This window comes from Pagrus major, chromosome 11, assembly GCF_040436345.1.
Source record: "Pagrus major chromosome 11, Pma_NU_1.0".
In the NCBI taxonomy this organism is placed as follows: Eukaryota; Metazoa; Chordata; class Actinopteri; order Spariformes; family Sparidae; genus Pagrus; species Pagrus major.
This window is the reverse complement of record NC_133225.1, coordinates 15,268,127-15,281,411: the sequence shown is the minus strand read 5'-3', so window position 1 is coordinate 15,281,411 and position 13,285 is coordinate 15,268,127. Positions and strand designations below refer to the sequence as shown.

At 40.1% G+C, this 13,285-nt stretch overlaps 1 protein-coding gene across 1 annotated transcript in view; it reads left to right on the top strand.

The window, feature by feature from the left end:
* The window catches only part of agbl4 (AGBL carboxypeptidase 4), a 284,101-nt gene that overhangs the window by 194,286 nt on the left and 76,530 nt on the right, over positions 1–13,285 (top strand). The gene's annotated exons all lie outside the window — the stretch shown is intronic.

Below are 13,285 nucleotides of genomic sequence, written 5' to 3'. Positions count from 1 at the left end.
TTTTTCTTTTTTGTTGTTTTGCACTAAGTGAACAGTCACAGGAACTAATTTTTCTTAATTTAGGCACCTGCATCCTCCGAGGACTGTGTAGGTAGAGTGTGTAATTTGATAGCAACTCAGTCAAATTTAAATTAAATATTAAGCAACAAAAAGTGAAAAATAAAACTCGGTGGTCTCTTGGGTGAGGTAAAATGACAAAACAGGCTGTTTTACTCAGATGATAATAAAATGCCCAGTCAAAAATGATGATGTTCCAGTCACTATAACAATCCATTGAATCAATATTTTTTTTTACACGTTTTTAATTTTAAAATGACCTTACAGTACATTCCAGCCAAGATAGTATAACTAGGGGCCCTCAATATGAAGGCCTGAGCCCTAGACTGAAAAAGCTTCCACTTATTCTCGCTGAAAGGTTTCTCCGTCTGACCAGTGTAGAGCTCAGTGTGCTGTGTAAATTATTGCAGGTCATTATTCAAGCTGTTGTTGTGTGTGGCCTTGAAGGGAAGTCTATTATATTCTTAACTTGACAGACATATTTTATCCTGCCCTGCTGCTTATTACTATTCACAGTAGGTGACCCGACATACACACACACACACACACGCTCACACAAGCTGAACACGGTGAAGGTTATTATGATGGCTGTATGAAGAGCAGGTGAGGCTTTCAGATGAATGAGTCTGATAGGGAAACACAGGCAGGACACCCTCTCCTTCTCCCCGCAGATTAAAGGAGTTTCCGCTCCTTTGCTCCTTTTCTCCTTGTCATCCTCTCACGTGCCTCGCTCTCTCTCTCTCTGCTTCTTCCTCTGCTCGTTTGCCTTTGCATCTCTCCTTATCAGCTGTTATTTATTAGGGATCTCATTTTATCACATTTCCTTTGTCCTCGTGTTTCTGCTCTTTTTGTATTTTAATATTCCCTCCTTCCTCCATCCTTCGTTCACCTCTCTCCATCTCGTCTTCATAGCATGGACGGCAGGAGGAATCACAGGGTGGGAACAAACTAATAGGCTCAAGTGGCTTCATAATGCGCAGTGTGTGAGGGAAAGAGATTTGATAAGGATTCTGCCCCTGCTGCTCTGTTGGCCTCTGCCTCTAACGCCGTTCATTAGTTACTCTGAAGAATAATTCACATTTACACATGTAGTCACACACGTATAATTGAGTTATATATATCATGCATTCAATAAAGCTCTGATATAGTGGAGAAAAAACACCAGAAAACACACAGTATCTCTTTACTCTCTCTGTTTTCATACACACATGCACACTCACTCCCACACACAGACCCACTCAAACCTCACTCGGCCCTCTTTAATTGGACACTTGAGCAGCGCACGGCTGCATCTGGCTCCTGTTGAACACAGCCTGACATTTCAGACTGCTGACCTTTCCAGCCCCGCCACAACTAAATAATGATTAGTCCTGGCAACTGTTCCACCACAGCAGCAGCCAGGTACGCACACGTGCACGCAGGCATGTGTGGATAGCGCACACACACAGGTGCCAACAACACAAAAACAGACCAACACCTGCGTTGAAGGCTTTGTCTTTTCACAGTGAGAAAATGGGGTGCAGACATTGATTTGAGAGGCCATTGTCATTCTTTTAGCTTATCGATTAGATTGTCCTTTTCCATATCTGCAGTCAGCGCCCAATAATGTGTTGTTCTAAATTAACTCTGCTTGCCTCTGTTTATTTTCTCCTTTCCCCTTTATGCGCTCTCAGCATTACAGTGGAAAAAAGGTCAATCATATTCATGAGATCTGGGCAGATTTGAGTGTGTGTGTGTGTGTGTGTGTGTGTGTGTGTGTGTAATTGTGCACACATTTTTAGGTTTGCGCACAGATGCGTGGCGCATGTGTGTGTGAGTGTGTGTCTAAAGCAATGAAGCATCATGGAGATAATAGGCAGTTCTCAGATCTCTCCTCTCACTTTCTTCTTTTTTTCACTCTATCACTCTCTTTGTATCTCCATTTCCCTGCTGTTTCTGTCAGAGCAGAATAGAAATGTTCTTCATTAGAGCCTCTCTTTCTACAGATATTCTTTGTGTTTCCTGCTTTGCTCTCTCCAGACAATACCACTGTACATATCTTGGAGGTCAGAGGTCACGTTGTGCACAGCCAGCTACTCATATTCAAATGCTTTGAATCTGAAGCTTTCATGATGCATATTTATAGTGTGGAAATTGAAGTTTGTAAGTTTAGCATGTGAGAGGCTTGTGTATGTGCAAAATAAGGACGAAATGATGAAGTATGGAGCTGATGGTCGCATCTGTAATTATTTAGCCTTATTGTTTCTATGGAAACAACCTTGTCTGCGCATTTTTTTAAAAATGAAATCAGCTCACGTCGTCAAAAATCACATTTCAATGTATATTTTGAGAGTCCAGTGGGGTATTCAGAAGATATTTACATAGTACATATAGGGCACATACACTTCAAACACAGCTAAATTGTACTTTTTAAAATAGCTTTCCAAATCACTCTTCTCTCCAACCAGTGTGCATCAAATTATAAAGCCAACATAACTTTAAATACAACTGAATTTCTCAGTAACTCACTGTATTTACCCAATTGTACAACCAAGATTCCAAAAAAAGTTGTGACACTGTACATATAAATGAAAACAGAGTGAAATGATTTGCAAATCCTTTTCGATTGAAGTTTATTCAATTGAATACAGTACAAGATATTTAATGGTCAAACTGATAAACACTCAAAGTGAGAAGAACCACAGTCTCTTTTTTTAATCGGTGTTGTAGTAGTCAGTGATGATATAAATATAATTAAAGCAACATTATCTAGAAATTGGCATTTTGTGCGATTTTGGCGCCCCCCACAGTTTCTAAGTGCAACACCACGGTTGTAAATACATATCTCAGGTCTGTAACAATTTGTCAGACGTAATGTGGGTGCTAACTACAAACAAAACTCCTTACACCATAACAGTGTTATGTGTTGAAAACTTGGTCAGTAGCTCAGTGGCTGAGAAAGAGACACCATTCATCCTATTACAAGACGCTGTCCCATCAAAATTATTTTTAAGCTGTTATTTTAAGGTAAAAAAAAGTTACATAACGTTGCTTTAATTTGAAGGATTATGCTGGAGTAACCTTTCATCGGGCAGTACTTGTGTTTACCAGCGTGTTTACCATAAAGCCAAACAGCCACTATTTAGAGGTCAGGTTGTTACTTTATCTTCTTAATATTCTACAACTAATGAACGAAAGAGTGAAATTAGTTTGACACATTTCTGATCTGTTTCTCACTTTTACCAGTACAGTAGACATAAAAATTAGTTTTCTTACCGGGATGGCACTTCTTCTAGTTCTAGCTGAAATTGCCAGAAGGAGCAACAGTTAATAAAACAAACACACCATTAGGAAAATAAGGAGCCGTGGAAATTGGTTTGGCTGTTCTCAGCCAGTTATTACAGAAAGCTCAGCCATCGGCAACAGGTTTGTTGTCTGCCTACCAAACTTATTATGTTCAGCTAGAACAAAACAAGTACTAGCCTCCTAAACTGAAATAAAAAGTAGACTTTATGTGGAAAAAAGTAATACTGAAGTACCTTGTCTTATCTGCAAATCTAAAAGAAAGCAAATATAAGCCAGTATTAAGTATTGGACTCTAGTGAGCCTTGCTTACCAGCATTAACAGTGACTGTTTTTCCATTTGCATAACACGTGTCAGAAAACAGGGATTGCTTTGGACTAAATTGTCTGCAGTGTGACGCAGGGTCAACAGAGTTTTCTCTAATTTACACAATGCACCAGACTGGCCTTCTCTCAGCCATTTAATAGCTTCCATTTCTTCAGATGAAAGTCCCTGGGCAACCATCCAGACAATATAGTGATATATCATGTATTTATGTCTTTGTTGTTCTGGTGCTATTGTTTTGACTATGATGCACTTTTCTTGGTCCTTTTGCAAATTGCACATGGAAGTTCTGTCATATTGGTGTAGTCTCACTCCTGCTTCTAAATCCTGTGAAATGCTTGCTTCATGAAACACAGGGAGGATATTTAAATTCTTTGTGGTGGCACCATTACTGCCTGACTTTGAAGTAAACACATTTGTGTCAGAACGTTAATCATTTTTCTTTATTCGCGCAGATAAATGAAAGTTTAACCCTTCATGTGCACCAGTTTCTTTGTGGCTCAACTGTACAGACTTTCATCAGCCGATCTTTATCTGCCAGACCAATCCTCCTTTGAGTTAAGTTGAAACATAAGAAAACCGTATTCATTCACAAAGCTTTTATTTCATTCTCATTTACTCCCATCTTTCTAAAGAAGCACATCTGAGACTTAAGTAAGAAAGAGTAGTTGCAATTCTGTGTGTGCGCCAATCTTTCACACCTTTTAACTCGGTGTATTTCTGTGAAATGCTAATAACCTATAGGATTTCACCATGAAACTTCCCCCGTTGATCACTTACATTAGGAAAATTATTTTTGAGATTACAAGTTTTATCTTTAAATATGCAAATGCATTGTGTAAGTAAAATGCACTAATTTGCACACAATTCCAGAACAGATATGTGAACCCCCCTTTTTTTAACACTTTTTATTGAGCTTTTATCATTTGAAACTTGTAAAACGAACTATACAGATTGGAAAGTATAATGTTTCCAATTATACATTTGTAATAAGCAGTAAAAACAGTATAAATGGATTCTTATCCACTGAAAAAAATAGAATAAAAGTATAAATATATATATGTACCCCTGTACATGAGCCTGTCTGTGTCTGATTTCTGTTTCTATAAACAGGCATAATCAAATATGATTAACGACTAAGTGGGAGGCTAGTAGTGAAGATGGTGGTATTCATAACTATTGATGCTTCAGTTTCTGGTCTGGTTAAAGTAATTTATGACAGGTGGCCATATTTTATAATAATCGCCCTCCTGTCCCCTAGGTCAAAAATGATTGTCTCATTTTGTTGACACATTAGAGTCAGATGTTTTTAAACCCCATAAATGAGGAAATACTCTCAATAGTCATAAAGAACTAAACAATGACATGTTTTTAGGAATAAAATGTTATAAAAACCAGACTATGAATGATAAATGAACACACCTCTCTGTTAAAACATTCCGAAAAGAGGGAGAAGTAAAACTGGAAAGTTATGTCAGTGAGACTGAAGTGTAGATTTCTGGCTCAGAGTATGAGAAAAAAACTCATGTTGAGAAAACAACCTTCAAAGATATGTTCTGTAAAAGATTTTTATATAAAGCAAAACGGTGAATATGGTAAAAATGTTTAACTAACTAAGATAGTGGCATGACACTTGCCCAGTTGATTACTTACATTAAGCCTTTTTTTTCTTTGTATAAAACATTTTCTGATACATTTAGGTGTTTATTAAAATAAACACCTAAATGTATATTTGGGACATTTTCTATCCAGTAGTCTGACGGAAGACATGCTATGGAGGCAAAATAGCCCAAAATATCATCTGTTTTCACCTTTAGTTTCTCGTTTATCTATGTACAGCAAGCAGAAATCATAAAGTTTGTCATTCATGAGGGCATCGCATTCGGAGCTCTTGTGCAGTCCTTTATACTGAACAAGTGTGAGCTACTCTTGTACGTTGCTCCTACAGAGACAGTGTTTCTATCGAGCCTGTGTTGATCCAGGGAAGGTGGAAAGACAGGTCTGAAACAACCTGTATGCAACCTTCTGCTTAATATCCAGCCTTGTGGTACATACCTGAGCTGATAGAAATCTCTGGGTGGCTCCGTCACTGTGTGGTTGACTGGCTTTCATCCTGGAGAGCTGCAGAGATTTGTTTTTAGTGGAGCACAAGACTTTGCACCTTGAGGAAGGGAGGGAGGGAGGGAGGGAAAAAAGAGAGGAAAACAGAGATGAACATTATTTGTAAGAAGAAAAAAAAATACTATCAGGCTTTTGTGTAAATGAGCAGCTGTGAAAACAACACTTCCTATTATTGCCCTAATTATATCCTTTCTCTGCGAATTTGCATATTTTATCTCCCTCCTCTTCATTATGGGGGACGATGCTTCCATTTTGATGTGGTTAAAAAAAACACACATGAAACAAACAAAGAAGGAGATGAGGGATGGGAGGCGGGAAGGGAGAGGGGCACGCTGGCCGCCTCATATTGAGTATTTTCCAGTTGATTTTGTTGAGGGCTTCTCAGCAGCAGCGTGGCTAAATAAGCAGCAGCATGCTAATGAATGGAGAACAAGTGTGATAATTTAGCAGACAAAGAATAGAGGACTGGGAGAGACAGAAGCCAGGAGGACGGGGGAGAGGGGGGAGGGAGGGGGCAGCACGATATTGAAAATATTTAGAAAATATTTGTCATCAAACAATTATTTAAAAACCTGTCTCGAGCCCACATGCCTGAAGGTTCTTTTTTTGTTGAGTCCATATTGCTAATGCTCAGAGTAAATATTCCCTGTGTCGCAAATACGGTAATTTCACGCACTGTACACACAGCCAACCATGTGTTTCATGTTTTTGCATGCAGAAAAGGAGAGAGAGAGAGAGAGATAGGGGGAGAGAGAGAGAGAGAGAGAGTGCTAAACTCAGAGGACAGTAAATGACAACAGAGAAGCGTCGACTCTGTCTGTCCTCTCTCTAAAAGGGCGATGTGACGGAGGCAGTAAACAGGCTGTGGGCTCTGAGATTATTTCTTTGTCACCAGCAGAGCCACCAGTGTTGCTGAGCACTGCTGTGGAGCAAATCCTCCTAGTGAGGACTGATTGGATTTTTGTTCCAGGGAGCCTTTTGTGTTAGCAGCATAGGGACTAGATAATAGAGGTTGATGCCACTCTGTCGCTGTGTTATGGCTGGTGGATTGAGTTTTTGGACTCTGTGTGTGTTTGTGTGTGTGGAGCCAAAAACAACCACTATATCACTGTTATTCACAGCCTATTTCCTTCTCTTTGCTTCAGAGCCTATAGGATGCCTAATATCGGAGCATCTGGGTGATCTGCTAACATATGCATACCTGTTACTAATAGTGAGGCTTTAAGGCTAAGATAAATTGTTAATATAATAACCTGTCACTCTGCTAAATTGAGAATATTCTGTGCAGGTACGTTGCCAGGAGATACTCGCTGCCAATCGGTCAAGGTCATTATCAGCCCTTTCTAAGCCTGTGCCTCGGTCCCCCCTGTCAGATCTACGTGTGGAGCATGTATGCCCAATGGGTGCGCGTGTAGAGAACTGTATGTATAAATAAAAAAATGTATAAATTATTGATCTCCGTAGGGAAATTCTACTTTTAATTGCCCTGCTTTCACTGGCAGGTCAGCTATCAGGTTGAGCTACAGAATGGCAGCCTCTGTCTTTTCTCCAGGAAACGTCAACACAGCAGCACACTTGAACCCGAGGCCTTCGAATTCAGGAAATTCTCCTTCTCATTACGCCACCCTGCTGTCCTGTGTGTGAGTGTGTGTGACTTTGCACTGACCTCTATTGGAGACCAAGCGACAGTGATGACTTTCAAAGGCCAATAACAGTGAACAAGCCAGCTAGAGCAGATGTTGAACAGGAGGACGGTCAGGAAGTGAGTTTTTTTTGAGAAATATCAGCCCTTTTGATCAACAATACCACCTTAAAATCCTCTGCACCTATCTCTCAGTGGTGGCAGCTCAGTGTCTGTTGTCTCAGGCCATTGGGCGACTGATTGCCAGATTCGTCTTGACTGATTTCTCCACCGCAGCGTCTCAGCAGTGAGAGGTAGACTGTGTTTCCTGCATCCGGTTGACACAGGAGATGCATGACATGTGACAAACCTTTTTACTGCCACTGCGCAAGACAGGGTGGGAGATTTTGGGGTTTTTTTTTGCTTATTTTTCTGTTTTTCCATGTGGAGTGCAGCAATGGCCAGATTAGTGGCAGGTCGATGTGAATTTATAGTCCCAACATAAGTGACCATGATTGCTGACAAATATTGTTATATTACCACTGATTTAAATAGGTTTGGGTCAGCGTTATTTTAGCTTAAACAGATGAAGATGTGTCTGCATTTTGTTCGCTGGGGTTTAGATTTGCTCGCTAAGATGAAAAGCAGATTTGGATATGAATAAAAACATGAAATAGAATGAGCATATGAGGGGAAAAGGCTGTGTGGCATAAACAAATTTTATTGTACTTCGGAGACTTGCAGCTCTTTCAACAGAAATTAAAACAGGAGTAATAAAAGAGCAGCAAGTAATGGAAGAAAAAAAAACTAATAATGACGACGACTGCTGGGTTTTGATGTGCTTTTTCAGACGCAGCAGCTGCACAAACACTCTGTATTAAGCTCTGAATCAATCTTAACCTCCTCCAAGTGTACAGTAAGCTGCAGGAGTGATTCTGTGGAGGGATTTCAGATGCGTGACCTTGTCTGTCCTTGACTACTGTGCGTGGGCGGGGGTCTGTGTCTGGCTGGTTGGTGGTTAAGTAAAAGCCGCTAGTTGTAAAAGCACTTTGCCCCTCAACATGCCCCTGCCTCAGCCCCCACCTATTTATCTGACCCACCACCCCACCACCACGGGTCCCATCCCCCCCATCCCCCTGCGAGGAGCAAGCTGGTGGTTGGCCTCCACTTTATCTGCTATTATCTGTCAGATGCTGCGCACCTGTGAGCCTGGCTGCCCCTCTGCATGACGGGCGGCTGCGGTCGCTCGTCCAATCCCAGCGGCTCCCTGCTGTCAGCCACAGCAGCAGTGAGAAGTTCTCTGGCTTCCTCCGTCTCTGTCTGACAGCCGCCCTGGAGGAGCGGGCAAGAGAAGCAAAAGGAAGAGAAGGAAAAGAGGGGGGAGAAATACCATTAAGATGAGCTGTATTCCCACAGACCAAAGCCTGCCCACCAGCCATGTGCTGCGGCTCACCTGGCTGCCAGATAAGTGGAGATTAGAGGAGAGGAGACGGTGGAAAAGGTATTAGAGGCATCAGAAAAATTCTCTCTGAAACCGGGGGACAGCCTTGATACTTTTAGGATTTCTTGTGTCGTGTCTGACATTTGATGCAGACGCAAAAGGGCACAGAGACAGACAGTCCACAATACTTTAACACACAGATGTGGCAATCTTGGTGCTTTTATGTATTTTTGTTTGTTTGTTCCCTGTAGTCTATTGTTCCACTCGCTGTTGATGCGTATGAATTACAGTTTTGCGAGTTGCCTATCTAGTCAGTGGAGAATAACAGTCTGGTGACACTGGCGAGATCAATACAGGGCCACAGTAGGAGGTGGAGCGGCCCTAATGAACTGAATTGACTGGTGCTGAAATATGATCAGTATTTCTCTGGTGGTCATTATGTTCCTTATGAAGAAGATCAATGTCTCCTGGGTGGATCACTGAGTATACACAGCATGATAGCAGGGCCAACACTGTTACCATTCTAAATACTTAATGAAGGATTTTTTCACAAATAAGGTTTGCCTCTGTGTGTGTGTGTGTTTGTGTTTGTGTGTGTGCTCCATGTCCATCTGTCTTTCTCTCGTCTCTCAGTCAAAGGTTTGTTTTCAGGCCCTGCGGCATTAGTTACTGATGTGCTTGTATGAGGCTGTGCTGTTCATTTCATGGGCTATCACTTTTTAAATTGGTGAATGCCTTCTTCATGGTTGATTAGTAATTCATGCGGAGCTAATTAAGAGGCATAATAAGAGAAAGACTGGTGAGATGCCTCCAACCGAAATAGGAAAACGGTTTTCACCCCGGACTGTAAACAGTCGTGATTGATCGTGGTAGTGCGTTGCCCATAAAAGACGTTTACGCCTCTCTGGATCTGTCATCTCGGAACCAGACGCCCATATCTTCATTTTTGCTCGGCTCTCTCCTGATCTCAGAGCATCTTTCCAGAAAGTTGCCTTAATGATCCCTCCATCCCGGCTGTCTAATGCCTGGCATCATCATTTTGCTGGGTCTGTCGTGTGTATGCTGCTGCTGCTCAGGCTGGCGCTCGCCCCTGCCAACCATCATCACGCACTCGTACCAGCATCTGTCCATCCAACAGGTTGGCACAGGTGCTGCCTTTAGATTGGCTGTGTATGTGCTGTAAAGTTAATGCACACACCCCGTAGACATTTTTCATCTAAATTGCAAAACCTCATCTTGTCCTCTTTCCCTCTCTAAGTCTGTCACACATATCAGAAGCACAACGATGTCTTTCAGTTTATCTGTTTGTACGTGAGTCAGTGGGAACTCTTTATGATTCCTGGCGCAACGCTGCAATGATGACGTGTGTACCCGCAGTCTAATTCCATCATCAGCATCATTACTGCTATTATCCCGTGTCTCCCTTTAATGCAGGCTAATGGATGACCAATAAAGATAGATGAGCCTGGCAGTGTGGAGCTAATAGGCAGGACATGATGTCTGGCTCCTGTCCTGACTTGAGTCTTTACCCGATCAACTGCCCTCAGAGATAAAAAAAAAAAATATGTACATAGCTGAAATATTATCAAGAGTTATTCTTTCAGCTTTAATGAATCACTCTATCTTCATCTAATCAGCATGCCGATAGTCGTCTCAGAGTGGATTTTGTGTGATTGGGTAACAGTTTTAAAAAGAGCTGATTGGATTTATTAAATAAATAGCAGCTGTGCATTTAATTCTCATGATGGTGAAAAGTCAACACACAGCAATGATATTGTTATAATTAAATAGAGTTTTGCATATGGAAAGGTGGATTTAGACTTAACTTAAAGTGGCACAACCCCTTCTGTAATGAGAGCACGTATGATTATATATTATAATCTATATAACTGAAAGATAGAGAGAGAGGGAGAGGGAGAGAGAGGACTGACTGCCACATTTCAAACTGTCTTCTGTGAAAAAGGCCCAGACCCACTGAAATATGATTTCATACCGATGAAAAATGTCGAGATCCGTCCCTTTATCTGGATCTGCACTAAAAGCTGATGGGGTCTATTCTGGGCTGAGACCCATCCTCCATCCAAGTTTCATGGAAATCTGTTCTGTAGGTTTTGTGTAATCCTGCTGACAAACCAACCAACCAAAAAACACACGGGTCAAAAACATAATCTCCTTGGCAGAGGTGATAAAAACCATAAGTTATAAATTTAACGTGTAAACAGAGTACTATTAATCTGCAATCTAGAAAAGGTAAATACATATAAAAGAAAGTGAAAAAAGATGGGCAAAACCCCTGTGGACCATGGCTGTGTCTGACCTTCAATATATTTACAAGTCAATAATATATACTCTCATTACATGAGTTTACTGTATATTACTCATAATTTATTAGATATTCAAGAAAACATAAGAACAACATATTGTATGTAACTACAAGCATAGATGTCTCCCTGGCCAACCAGCCTTACCGTTCACACAGAAAATTACATGTGCAAAAAACAGTGTGTTCATTGAAGCACTGTGATCCGGTTGAGGCTGAACAAGAGAGTTCAGCAGAGCAGTGGAGCAACATACCATGAAATAATTACTGTGGGCAAGAGTGAGTACAGGGGTGAAGTCTTGAGACGAAGTACAGGACCATATAAAGATAAATTCAGGATTAATAAGTATTGTAAGAATTTGCAATTGTGTAGATTACAGGGATTACAGTCAGTTTTCCAAATTTTTGAACAATGTGATTAAACACGCATAACAATTAAATAGAAATAACCGAAACTGCGGTGAGTCTATAAGAAATGTATCACTGTGTTGAGAGTTGTTCTGCAAAAAACGTTCTTGGAAAATATTAACAATGTCTTGAGAAATGTCTGTAAAATGAAAGAAATCTGGGAGGCTCAACTTTTATTGACTTCCATCTGTGTTGCACCTCCGTAAACTTTAATTTTAGGCAGAAAGTTGTTGTCGTAAATTTAGAATGAACTTCTCCAGGCTGCAGAAATAACATCATGCAAGACTTTTAAACGGAGTGGTGTCCCCCTTAAAACACACTGACCACTTCAAAGACAGAAAGCTCCAGAAACTGAGCAGCCTTATGTTGACAAGCCCAGGCTTGAGGACAGGAGAGCCATTGAACAGAAGCTTAGATTAGCAGTAATCCTCTGTTCGACTTGTCGAGAAGCCGCTCAAATCTCTTGTCTATCACTCTCACTGCTGTAATAGTTTGTGGAGCTCTGCCAAACTATACATGAAATGACCATGAATCAGCCTTGAAAAAACTGTAATTATTCCTTACCTCTATAATATGTATACATATATATATATATATATATATATATATATTTATATATATATATATATATATATATATATATATATATATATATATATATATATATACAAAAATTAGTTGGATTTAACTTTTTTGAACTACTTTATATGAATGTTAAATTTCAACAATTTCAGTTTATGGCTTCTTCACAGAAAAGTGCAGCAAGGTAGTCTCCCCAATCAATAGCATAGCTAGGAGATGTAACCACTCAGTTGTATTGAAAGCATACTGTTTCAATAACTATTATCATTGCTTTGTTTGTTTGTTTGTACTCAAATTCTCTTGTATACGTTTAACAGACTCTGAGATCGGTCACACAGCACAGTGAACAAACATCATGGGGAAGCTGGCATTTGAAACAGGCCTAATCATAACTAACTAAATGCCTGAAACTATGAAACGAAATATCAGAGAAGAAAAAAAAAAAAGGGCTCTATATAGTTCTGCATCAGTTACTTTTCAATTACAGCAGCCGAAGCAGAACGAAATTGTTAGTGTCATTTATCGACTGTGGTGCTCTCCATTAGAGTAACAACTGAAAGAAATCCATCCTGTTGTATAACCACCTGGCTGTCTTACAATAACAAAGAGTTCATTTCTGTCAGCTGGCCTTAAGTCTTTCTGTTGTGACGCAAGGAACAGATGAGAAGTGTACAGCAGGAAACACATGGACGCACACAGAGCCCAGTGAAATCTGACTCGGCAGGTGATCATCGTGGTGATTGTGTTCACTGTATTTTCCTCAAACAATTCCTTCAGAAGACAGAGTGATGATAATAATGATCTAGGATGACTGAATGTCCTGCCTAATCACGTAGAGCAATGCTTACAATATCTTAAAAAAATGTCCATATAAATATTTTTGACTTTCACTATTGTATGTTATTGTATTTTTGTAAAAGATTTTGTATATTTATAGATGTTTACAATTTTAGAGATGTTTAAAATTTGACAAAAAAAACATCTTTTATAATATTACAAAGACAAAAAATATCTAAATAGTTTTCAATACCTTTGTATCTCAACATCTCCTGACAGCAAAGGTAATGTAATGTCTATTACTTATGCCTTGATGATCTTGCCTGGTGATGTGGACCAGGCAAGAGTAGC